This window comes from Ascaphus truei, chromosome 5, assembly GCF_040206685.1.
Source record: "Ascaphus truei isolate aAscTru1 chromosome 5, aAscTru1.hap1, whole genome shotgun sequence".
Classification (NCBI taxonomy): Eukaryota; Metazoa; Chordata; class Amphibia; order Anura; family Ascaphidae; genus Ascaphus; species Ascaphus truei.
This window is the reverse complement of record NC_134487.1, coordinates 199,501,244-199,514,766: the sequence shown is the minus strand read 5'-3', so window position 1 is coordinate 199,514,766 and position 13,523 is coordinate 199,501,244. Positions and strand designations below refer to the sequence as shown.

At 40.0% G+C, this 13,523-nt stretch overlaps 1 long non-coding RNA gene across 1 annotated transcript in view; it reads left to right on the top strand.

The window, feature by feature from the left end:
• The window catches only part of LOC142494529 (uncharacterized), a 384,192-nt gene extending 373,659 nt beyond the window's left edge, over positions 1 to 10,533 (top strand). The window contains exon 3 of the long non-coding RNA XR_012801512.1: positions 10,487 to 10,533. This is a non-coding gene — a long non-coding RNA (uncharacterized LOC142494529). The remainder of the gene's footprint in view (positions 1 to 10,486) is intronic.
• Positions 10,534 to 13,523: the final 2,990 nt, after the last annotated feature.

Below are 13,523 nucleotides of genomic sequence, written 5' to 3'. Positions count from 1 at the left end.
TTTTAATCAAATTATTTTAAATAAAAGGTTGGGCAAATGTTTTAAATTAACCATAAATAATTACTCAACCTGTGGTAGACGAATGTTGAGTTGTCAATATGGCAAAACGTGTGCTCCAAATTCTTCTAAATGCTCTGACAACATTGCGAACAGCAAGTAATATACTGTATGCCTTGTTTATTTATTAATGATAGTCTTCTGCTGGGATACACATACTAGGATTTATCAAAGAAAAAAGCAATTACATTAATTAAGACTTTAAAATAAATAACTCTTGGTGTCACATTTAATCAAACTTACAGTTGTAGAAGGAGAAGGTAATTTTGGAGGGATAGAAGTTCAACACTATACACTGCAGCATGTTCATTTTCAGGTGATAGATTAATGGTTATACAATGCAGCTTTAATTGTATAGTTGTGCAGTGGTAAAATCTCTCATGGACTCATTGGTCCACATTTACTAAGCAATGTTATCCATAAGACATAGGGTTGCCAGGTGTTCAGTATTGAACTGGACTGTCTTGTATTTGGATACTCTGTCCAGTAAACAATGAGAGGTTCTGTAATACTGGACATGTTTGTGCCAGGTATTTTCCTCCCTGGAAATAGTGACCTGAAGCACCTTTCACCATTGAGTACAGTATTTTTGATTAAGCCACCTAGCAACCCTAATAAGGCAGCTTCAAGCGTGTTACACATCTTATGGCCCACTGACCTGTGTATCTAATGGAGCAAGTAATTTTTTTTTTTTTTTAAATGGTTGGATTATTTGAAATTTTGAAATATATTTATCATGTAAGGAAAAATAGTAAGAGTTGTTAGTATTAACAAAGGAGGGAAAGGGAGTAGGTGGTATGATACCTTTTATTGGACCAACAAGTAGTTGATATGTTACAAGCATTCAAACCTCTCAGGGTCCTTCATTGGGTATGGCAGAAATACAGCAACAAAAAAATATATACAGTGTTTGTAAGAGGGATATCTGGTTACAAGGGGTGTTGAGTGGAAATGGGAAATAAGATAAGATAGAAACAGGTGGCGTGTGTGTGTGTGTGTAAAAATCTATTTAAATATAAACCCACTATAACTATAATAATGTTGACATATCTTTATAAAGAATGGTGCATATACACATATGCACTCTAATGAACGGGAGAGTGAGTGCCTTATGCCACGAATATAGTAGGCGTGCGCGCGATGGAGCGCATGGCGTTGAGCGCCCCTGTCGGCCGAATGATTTGTGGCCTGTGATCCACAGTGAAGGGGGGAGTGGCGGAGGTGTGACCGTGAAATCATGTGTGCGGTTCGCCCTCATTGGCTGAACCACTCACATGACCCGACCGTCGCGCGACAAAAACACATTTTTTCATTTTGAAAAAAACGTCCGCACTGTTGCGTGCTCTATGGCCTGCCTCCTAGAGGTACGACCTTTTGTTTGCGCCTCGTGTGGAGTATGGATGCGGCCTTATGCAATAGCACTTATTAGTAAATATCAACCATTCAGCCGTTTTCGTGTGCTCTGCTGTATTCCACGCGGCATTAACGCAGTCAATCGCCCAGACACACATGTTTATCGTGGTTGCTTTGTTTGAATTTCATGAATTCTGTTTCTTTGTGTGCAATTAAATGCAATGAAATGAATTGTAATGTGCACAGTACTGTACTACTGTGTCAATTTCAGGTGTTTAAAAAACAGAACACTTAAACGGTTGGAAGAAATCACGTGCCATGACATGGGTATTCCGAGGTATACAACGTGTGAAGTGTTTCAATAACAGCCGCTGCATCTGTATTAAGTATATTTTCTTTTGGTATTTTTTCTATGCTATCTTATACTGAGTGTTTACAATTTGATTGTTGTATTATACAGTATTTAGAGCTGCTAATGCAAGCATTACCTCATTGACAGTATTTGTTAACCCTCACTACAGGAAACCCCATCCAGACCAGATTTTAGGAATTACCAATGAGTTATGAAGCACAGATACAGCATGTGCATTAATCTTATGTGGAAATGGGAATGAGTGGGTCATTCCCAAAATTTGAACTGAGGAGAGAATTAAGAGACACTAAATTAAGTTATTCTCTGAGTTTGGATGTAGAAGCAGAGTTCTGTCACACTAAGGTAGGAGTATCATCTAGGAACAATGTTTGAAGACAGAGTTGGTTTCTAGTCTCTAGGATAAATAGTTAAAAAAGGAACGGTCATGATCAGGGTTGGGGAAATAAGGATCCTTCATATGTAAAATGAACAATTCGGATGAAAAAAGTTTATTTTGTCTGAATGTTTGGACTTCAAAGGTTTGCTGGCACAGAAGATCTCTTTGAACAAAACTGTTATCACCAGACATGAGGAATACCACTCGTAGGTCAGGCACTTCCTATCAGTTATCGGTTAGCTTATTTTATGTTATCAGTTTAAGTTAACTACACATTTGATACATTCAACTCTTTTTTTGTGAAAAATGTATTCCATATTATACATACTAAATGAATGCTAAATCTTTTTGTAGAACATTAGGAAAAGTAATATAAGACATTTTTATTTTAGTAACACATACAATGAATAAAGCATTTAATAGTTTAGGCGCAATTAATCATATAAAAAAAATGGAAAAGTAGTTAAGAATGGCAAATTTGACATGTATTTGTCAAGTGCATATTAGCTTAAAGTTCTAATATCCGCATTAGTGCTGGAGATGTCTAGAGATATTGTAAGATTTGATACATATAGGGGACAAACATGAGTTCTTCATAGATAAGTATTCTAAGCTTTTAAAATATGATACAGTAGATCTATTCTTCATTTGTTCTTTAAGAAGAGAAGTGCTGTTTTGAAAACTCTGTATACTATAATTTAATCTATGAACAACTGTAATATTAGTCTTTCACAACCAACGGGAATCAAGTGCATGTTACTAACGTTGTTTTTGTCATTCTTGTTTGTTGTGAGATTGCACTGCAGGCTTTTTAATTCTACGCAAATGGTATACAATAGGAGAGACTTGTGCAGGCTTTAAGAACTTTATCAAGTACATTAATTCAAAAGAAAATATAGAAAAAAGTATAATTTAATAAACTTGTTAAGAGATTTGCCATAGTACAGCTCAAACCCGTTATAGCGTGATCCGCTATAACATGGATCCGCGTATAACGCGGTTTGAGCGTGGACCCTGAATTAAAATAAATAAATAAATAAAAATTACGGGGTTTTTTTTGCACACACACTGCACACAGCATACATTCACAGCACACTGCATACACTCAAAGCACACTGCACACACTCACAGCACACTGCACACACTCACAGTACACTGAACACACTCACAGCACACTGCACACACTCACAGCACACTGCACACACTCACAGCACACTGCATACACTCACAGCACACTGCATACACTCACAGCACACTGCACACACGCACAGCACACTGCACACTGCACACACACACACACACACACACACACACACACACACACACACACACACACACACACACACACACACACACACACACACACACACACACACACACTCACACTCACACTCACACTCACACACACTCACACACTCACACACTCACACACACACTGCACACTGCACACTGCACACACACACACACTCACAGCACACTGCACACACACACACTGACACACACACAGCACACTGCACAGCACACTGCATACACTCATAGCACACACTCACAGCACACACTCACAGCACACTGCATACACTCACAGCACACTGCATACACTCACAGCACACTGCACACACTCAAAGCACACTGCACACACTCACAGCACAATGCACACTCACAGCACACTGCACACACACAGCACACTGCACACACACACACTGACACACTGACACACACACACATGGTCTCACCCAGTCAAATACACACACACACACACACACACACACACACACAGAGACACACTGTCTCTTTAAGGGAGCTTGCTCTCGCAACACGGAAGCAGAAGTAGGAAGCAGAGACAGGGAGAAGAGCTGCCAGATGCCGGGTAAGTGCTGTGTGCTGTTGCCGCTGCCCCACCAGGTCTGGGAACGCTGGGAGAGTTCTCAGCTTTCCCCCTCCGGCGGACACAGTACCACCACAAAAAAAAAACGGTGGTCGTGGGTGGCCCCCAAGGACCACGCTATAATGGGGTTAAGCTGTACATACCAGCACTGCGCAAAGTTGGGGGCGCGGGCGCTTGCAGAGGCCCCGCGCTCTTCCCCGAGACATTCAAATTAAATGCCGGGGGATCGCGTGAGGCCTCTGCAACAAACTTACCGGGGTTCAGACGCGTTGGTGTGATGCATCGCCATGGCAAATGACGCCGCGGTGTCATGCGGAGTGACATCACATGGCCGTCATCATGGTAACTAGGTCACGTGACATCACATGACCCTGCGTGTCATCTGACGCCACCGAACGAGGTGATGGGGGCATGATAGCGAGGGGAAACAGGCAGGGGGTGCAGCGCCAAACGTTTGCGCTCCCCTGGTGTATACAGTACTGTATAGGCTGGCTGTAAGCATGGCAGATATCGATAAAATGTGTAACACAGTATATAGCAACTTGCTCTGCTTTGTTCTTGTTGTGCCACACTTGTATCAGTGAGAAAATGTGGAATTAGTTACATGCATTAGAACAATTGAAGAAATAGTTACTTGAAACACGTATTGCAATGGAATGTATAAATTGTTCCATCTCATGCTATCATTTTTTCGTACTCATCTATGAAAATAATATGAAAGATTGATCGATGAAGAAGAAAGTTCTTCTTCTTTTTTAAAGCTTGTGGTGAACCCTCTGTATTTGCTCTCGTGAAGTCTTCTCTTTGTGGTAGCCTTGGATAATGATATGCCTACCTCCTGGAGAGTGTTCTTCACTTGGCTGGATGTTGTGAAGGTGTTTTTCTTTACCATGGAAAGGATGCTACGATCATCCACCACTGTTGTCTTCCGTGGACGTCCAGGCCTTTTTGTGTTGCAGAGCTCACCAGTGCGTTCTTTTTTTCTCAGAATGTACCAAAATGTTGATTTGGCCACTCCTAATGTTCCTGCTATCTCTCTGATGGATTTTCTTTTTTTTTGCAATCTAAGGATGCCCTGTTTCACTTGCATTGAGAGCTCCTTTGACCGCATGTTGTGGGTTCACAGCAACAGCTTCCAAATTCGAATGCCACACATGGAATCAACTCCAGACCTTTTACCTGCTTAATTGATGATGAGATAATGAAGGAATAGTCCACACCTGTCCATGAAACAGCTTTTGAGTCAATTGTCCAATTACTTTTAGTCCCTTAAAAAAGAGGGGGTTACATATTAGAGATGTAATTCCTAAACCCTTTCTCAAATTTGGATGTGAATACCCTCAAATTAAAGCTGATAGACTGCACTGTACGCCCATATTAATTATTTAACTGAATTAATTTTGGTACACAGCCGAAATAACAAAACTTGTATCAGTGTCCAATTATTTCCGGACCTAACTGTATATAAAACAAGATGGGTTAAGTTATAAAACATCCCTGTCTAAGTTGTAGAAACCTTTGTATACCCGTATCACTGACCTGAGGAAGAGAGGAAAACTCTCGAAAGCTTGTCCTATGACATAAATTGTTAGTCCAAATAAAAAAGGTATCACCTAATACTGAAGAACTGATTTATTCTGCAACTGAACTAACACAGCTATTTCTGTTTTATTCATATATATATAGTTATACAATAACCACACACACTGGGTAAAACATGCTTTACTGCACGACAAAAGTATGGCTACTGGTTACAGCCTACCCGCCAGGCCACGCACGGCCGTAACCACCTGCCAAGCGTCCCACACTCCTGTCCACAGTCCCCACAGTACCTGATGATTGGGCCCTCAGGCACCCAACCACCCTGGTGTCCACAAGGAAATAACCCCTCACCCTTATATGTGGTCAGCGCTGCCACTATAGTGTGTATTGGTGCACTTGTGCGTGGGTTACCTGCTGGGTGCGTCCACGTCCTGCAGTGGGGTACACGGACCCAACGATGATCCGCGACTCCGGCGCTTCTGCCTCCACGTGGGGTGGTCCCCATGTGGGGTGTCCACCTCACGTATTGTCTCTTCTGTGGGATGGTCTGGTTCCAGACCACCAAGGGCCAGGATGCCACTGTGTCCTGGCTGAGTCCCTCACTACAAGCTACATGGACAGTATCCCTATCTATAGGCCTATCCCTGTAGCAGCCACAAACTGAGGGGAGTTGGGCCTAGCTGGGGCCTATCAGGTGTCTCTGGCCTAGTGCAGATGCCACAGGCACCTGCACACTCACACCCTACCCCTTCAGTGTCCAGCTCCCAACTCACTAACTGCCCTAACTGTCCTAACTGTTCTAACTGTCAGCTCAACTAACTGTCAGCTCCCCTCAGGAGATTCTAGCAGCTCTATTGGTTGCCTGGCAACATGTGGTCTGCAGCCTGAAGGTAAGAGTGAGACCTGGCTACATCACTTTTCTTTCTGAAGCACTGCATCCCATTATGTCTTATTTGTATTACTTATTATTGATGTGACTGTCATGTGTATTACTGCGGTGAAGCGCTATGTACATTAAAGTCATACATACATACATGTACCATGTGAGTCCTGCTCTTTTTATGACATAATTGATTTTGCCAACCAATGCCTTTGTTGGCAAAATCTATGATATCATCTTAAAAGGGGGGAATTCCCATGGAAAGTCAAGCCATCGAATTGGTTGAATTTTCATGTGCTTACCTGCCTTTAACATGACCATGAGTTTTGTCACCTAGACAAAAAATTAGTGATGTGATTTTAAAGTGAGGTAAGCACATGGAAATTCAACCAATCAAATGGCTTGATTTTCCATAGGAATCCTTTCCTGTAGAATGACATCACAGATTTAATTATGTGACAAAAAAAGAGCAGGAATCACATGGTACATCAACCCCATTACATGTCCCATTACATGTGTTCTGCAATGTCCCAGGCTACTATAGAAGTCCTGGGTCACCGCAGAACACTCATCATAGTCAAAAGATCATATCAGTGGCTGAAAATGAAAATAGACCACTTTAAAGAAGAAAAGAATGAAGAACTAAAGAAATACTTACAGATAAACTCTTCAATTAGAGGACTGAGGGCTTCAGATCAAATTGAAGATTCCACATCGCAGACCACAGATGGCCTTGGATTGTTTTTGGATTTATTTTTATGATGTTGTTTCCTTTTTGGCCATCGGGCTTGGATTGTTTGGAATATTGTTTTTTTTTAATGGTGGCCATCGGGCCTTCAATTATGAGGTGTTTTTTTATGGATGTAGTTGGCCCTTTATTGTACAGTAATTGTTCTGGGGAGTTCCAGCCCTGAAGATGATAATGGCCTTTATCCCGACTGGGGTAGGCTACCATTGAAAAGGACTATAGGCATAGCAACAATCAATGTTCTAAATGTACTATTTTATTATGTAATTTATTTTTTAATTATTTATACTGTAGTGTTTTATGAATATATGTCTTTTTGGGGTATTTTGAATGGCTAAAAGCCTTATTAGCCACATTTGGCTATTGACCATTAGTTATGAGGGAGGTGGGCAAAGGTGAAAGTAGACAGTGCCGGTACTGAGTACTGGTATGAATTACTGGGGATTTTCTTCTCTGTTTCGCTCTCTGTCTCTCTGTGTCTCTCTCTCTGTCTCTCTCGGTCTCTCTCTCTCTGTGTCTCTCTGTGTCTCTGTCTCTTCACAGAGCTGGCTCCAGTCATTGACGTACCGTAGGATGCCCTAATATGGATATGCTCATATTAGGGCATCTACATCACTGACCGGAGCTGACTCTGTTGGGGAGATGCAGAAGAGAGGCACAGAGAGGCAGAGAGACACAGGTTTGGTTTGCTTCCGATTATTGTGTGCGGGGGATATTATATTGTTGTGTGGGTGGGCATTGTAGGAGGGTATTATCTTGTGTGTATTGTGGGGAGGTATTATTGTGGGGGTATTCTATTGTGTGTTTCTTGTGGGGGTATTATAATGTGGTAGAATATTGTATTGGGGTGTGGGTGTTATTATTGTGTGTGTGTGTGTGTGTGGGGGGGGGAGATTATTGTAGGGGGGTGGTTAAATGTGTGGGTCAGTACCTGCAAGAATAATAATCTACTTTAACCACTGGAGGTGCCTAACGGCTTTACTAGTCATAAGGTAGCCAAAGGTTTTTTTGGTAGTGTTGTTTAATATTAATCCCTTTGTAGCACTTAGTGGTCAGCTAGTCATGGAAACTAGCTGACCATTTGGGCTACTAAAGATTTAATATGTGCTGTAATTACATAGTTACAATTACATAGTAGATGAGTTTGACAAAAGACACATGCCCATCAAAGTTCAACCTATGCTAAATTTAGACAACAGATACTTAGCTTACATTTGTATTTACAGTACATTGATCCTGATGATGGTAGACAGGAAACCCCAGTGAAATATTATCCAATGATGTATCATAAGTGGAAAAAATAAAATCCTTCCTTAGAATCAGATTTCTCATTGAATCAACATCCTTCCCATATTTACTTATTTGGTATATCCCTGTATACCTTTCCTCTTTAAAAAGCTGTCCAACTTTTTTAAGCCATCTATTGTACCTGCCATCACAGTTTCCATGGGTAATAAATTCCACATTTTAACTGCACTTACTGTAAAGAACCCTTTCCTTTTGTTGCTGGGGAAATCGCCTTTCTTCCAACCATAAGAGATGACTGTCGATTGGGATGAATATGTATTTTGAACGCTACTTGTATTGATCCTGACTATTTTTGTATATAGTTATCATATCCCTTTGTAGACAACTCTTTTCTAATGTAAACCAATTAAATTTAGCTCGCCTCAGATTTTCATCCCCTTTATTAAATTGGTAGCTCTTCTCTTTGATAGTGTGGTCTTACTAGTGCTTTATACAGTGCCATAATTATGTTTACTCCCCTTCCATACCCTGTTTAATGCCAGATAAGATCTTATTTGCCTTTGCAACTACTGCCTGACATTGGGCGCTATTGCCTGCTGGCTCCAAACACTCTTAATTCCTTCCCCATCAAGGATTGAGCAAATGTTTCCCCATTTAATTTGTAAATCTGCTGTTTATTCTTTTTTTCCCCAAATGCATAACCTTACATTTATCGTTATTAAACCTCATCTGCCATTTACCTGCCCAAGTTTCCAGGTCTATCAAAGTCCTTCTGGAGAAAAATTGCATCCTGCTCTGATTTCTACTAGTTTACAAAATTTAATCCCAGTACCGATACTGGAGGTACTCAAAACTTTAGCCCAACCAGAAAAGGTTAAATTTATGTGAATCAGTTTTCAATGCAGGTGTAAATATTTTTACAGAGTCCAATGTGTTGTAACATTTTTTTTTAATCACTACCGCAGGTTGGTTTGCGTAAACTTGCTTATGTATATAATGGCCAAATATTGGTCATTATATGCAGGTGCTGGGCACGGATCACGGTCACACGACTGGTGTAGTCATGACACCCAAGGATTAATGCTGCGGGGGGTCCCATTCAGACGCATGGACTTCCTGCAGCACGTTCGCGGCAGACACTGTACCCATCACTGTGGACTTTTGCATCTTTGTCCACAGCGATGGGGACACATCTTTTATGTTTATTTTTAGTTTTTAGAGGCACTCACAGGAACTTACATATGCAGCGGCCATAATTTTACGAAATCACGCTGTTTATACCTTGGAATACCCATGTGATGGCGCGGGATTACTTCCAACTGTACCGCCTTAAGACGCGAGTGCAGGCGATTGCATAAAATGGCATTTTAGTGTTCTGGCTTTTAAACACCTGAAATTGGCACAGTAGCATAGTACAGTACAAATTACAATTCATTCATTTCATTGAATGTAAACACACACAATCCATAAAATTCAAACAAAGCAACCGCGATAAACACGTTTGCCTGGGGCGATTGGCCGCATTCATGCCGCGTGCAGCAGCGCACATGAAAATGGAGCCATTATGCCTTAAAATAACGGCCACTGCATCTGTAGGTCCAGCACTGTATTTTTGGGGTTTTTTTGAGACCAACAGGAAGCTCCATATATAGTGTTTAGAAAAGTATTTGAAAGGATGTTGGATACTGTCTGATAGAGGGAGAAGTTTGCCTGCATGCTTTATCTGGCACATTTTCTTAATTGAATTCTGGATTATTTATTGTAGCCTAGATATAAATCATTTTCTCTTTGTTTAAAGTTCTGGCATCTTTTTTACAAAAAAAATACAACTGCTAAGAATTAGGTTGAGATCTAGAAACCATTATAATATTTGTCGTCTTTCTTTCTATAGTTATACCGTTATATACAAAGTAGTGAAATGCTATGTTATTCTGTACCAGAAACAAATTGTCAATGTATATGTTTTGTTTGAAGAATCTAGTTACTCAATAAACAAATTGTTTTTACATTTTTCTTTTTTACAGGCCCTCCCGGGCGACGAGGAAAACCAGGGAGGAGGGGAGATCCTGGTAAGCATCATACTGTAGTGCATGGTTGATATTACTTGTTTTAGGCTAGCAGGCAAGTATACTGTTTAACTGTTTCTTAAATACATTGCCTTACAGAAGCGGTTCTTCCTGGCGACTTTTGCCCCAGGACCATTAAAAAGAACTTTTTAGTTAATAATGTAGTGTGAATCATTTGCACATTAGCAGAAATTAAAACAGGGTCACATTAAATGTTCCAAAAATTAGTTTGAGGCTTTATTTATTTATTTTAAACCATAAGTAATTTGCTTCGATGTCTAAACATTTGAAACCATTTTCACATGGTCTTTACTTTTTTGGGGGAGATGAAAGAGAGAGAGGACAGAGACAGAAACAGAGAGAGAAGTGTAAATGTGGGTAAAACTGTTTGGTAAAAAAAGCGTTGAGATGGGCACTACTCACAAGGGTAGTAGATAAAATCGCATTGTGAGTTATTCTCATTACGTCGGAGGATCAGAAGGCCCAGTGACATCCACAATAGGCAACAATCGCCACTCAAATCCCTGGAACGTCCCTGAAGGATCTCATATGTGGCCGCAGTAATCCCGGCGTAAAATAGAAGCCAACAGCCAGGGAGAGATGAAAGTATGTAGCATGGGATGTGAGACAGCTAGAACCTCATCCAAACTCAGGAGAACGCTTGCGTGGTGACACAACACCTGTAATTCATGATATCGTATTACATATGGGGATTTGTAACTGCTGACAACTGGCATGAAACTTAGTTACCATGGTTGTGTTAACTTCTAATTGTAGCCTCTTAATACTGTTTCCATGTACAGCTGTAGTTGGTTGGGAATAGACTATTTAGGGACTTCTAGCATAAAACTGGTCATACTCCTAATGAAGTCATATGATTTGTGACGAAACACATTGGGACAGCACCCTACCTGCGTGTTGTGTCAAAGAACCGACACACTAACAGTGTTTCAATCCTTCTGCCTCAGTTTATTAAGCATAGGGTAAAGATTTTTATATAGAACAAAAAAAAAGGTTTGGTTAGAGGCGTAACGTAGGTGTAACCTGGGTGTGGCTTGGGTGTGGCTTAGATTAGAGGCTTGATTTATGGGCAGGACATATTAGTGGAATGATTTTGGGGCGTAATTCTCCCAATACAGGCACTGTCTGAATACATAGCCCAGTCATTGTCAGTTATCAAAAAACCTTGAATTTCTTGAATTTCTCTAGCAACTTTGTTAGACGATTCTGCCTTTCTCAGAGAACCAGTATTATTGTTTACTGACTAAAACAGCAGGAAACTGACAACACAAAAAGTATCTTAGCAAGGGAAGAGGAAATGTAATTTGGCAGAAGCTGAATATATTTAGAAATTATATTTCAGCAAAAGGCTGACTACAGAATCTTAACAGGTTATGAACAGACAAAATGGATGGTTTAACACAAATGCAGTTTCAGCCTTTACCTACTGTCCCTAACATTGACCAATAGATTTTTACCCAAATTTCCACTATGTGGTACGTGCTCTCTCTCCTTGTTCATCTAGATATCTTTGGATGATGTGGTGAGCTGCAGAACTACCACTGAGAATCAGACAGGCCTGTCTTCGTTTTGTCTATATTGGATTTTCTTCCCCACTTCAAGTATCATTGTTGGATCTGTTATTCCATTTTTTCATTTTTTACATTATCTTGCACTCATTATTTCATTGTTTTCCAAATAATTTTTACCAATCACTCTCAATCTGGTAACTATTGATTTTACCACTGTCATATATAACTTTGATTTAAAAAAAAAATATATTTCACTGTTTGTACACACAAGGTGATCTTATTCTAGTAGCACTACAATTTATAATATAAATATATAAAGACTCTGCTTGAAACATCAATTCCCTCTGTTCACACAAGTTTTTTTTATGTTACTGCATATATGAGGCTTTACATTTTCAGTCATATACTAATATATTCAACAATTTTTGGAATATTTCCCTAAATCTCAAAATATATGGACATATTACATCTTAACATCCTCTTTTGAAAAGAGATCATATTTGAATAGGGAATGCTCTAGCTGAAGTGGTTTCTAGAATTAATTGTATCATACAATTGTGTACACGTAAACATGTAATCCACTTAAAATATTCCAATATCACCATTTAGTACATACAAAATCCATAAAGTCTTTAAAATTTCAAGTTGAGGATTTTTGGAGGGGGATGTCTTACACTGGCGACACACTTTATTCGAGCTCGGCTAGTCCCACGAATTCGGGTATACCCGGGTGTATTGAGGTTTGTGACTGTTTTCTGCCCGAGTGCATTGAGGTATTTTCCATGCAGGGATTGAAGCATTTTATTCCCGCTGGCTGCAATACTGCACAGTATATATATATATACTGCATTACAATTCATGAATTTATGCCATCTGGTAGACACGCGAAGCATTGCAGCCTATTAAATCCTAATCATTATCATTTAACAGATCAGCCGCCCGTCAGCCAGGCATGAACCCAGGCTGGGAAGGCAAATGCAACGGGGCTTGTCAGAGGTGAGGAGCGGCGCATTCCAGGTATCTGCCAGGTACATACTGGGTATTTGCTCGAATAAAGTGTGTCGGTGCAGTACCTGCTCTTAGAAATTGTATTTCTCACCCAATGACCCTCAATCTGTTATAAGAAATAGTGTGATTAATGTATAAATTTATACATGTATTTTTTTTTAAATTATTTTAGATATCCATTTCTAATAACAAGTGCTTGTTAAAATAATACAGTAGTTCACAATTGTACTTTAGTATCGGGAAGACTCATATATGGTCATAGTCTCCAAGCCTTTATTGGAGTTCAATTTTTTCTTTGATGCAACAGAGCATATATTTGGGGGTCTATTTAATTTACTTTGGTCTCCCAACTGCAAAACTGGGGCAAAACACAGCAAAGGAGAAAAGGAATGTTATTTAAGGCAACTGGCTATTTTCCTTTGATAAATCTGGTGACGTTCTTTTGACCCAGTTTT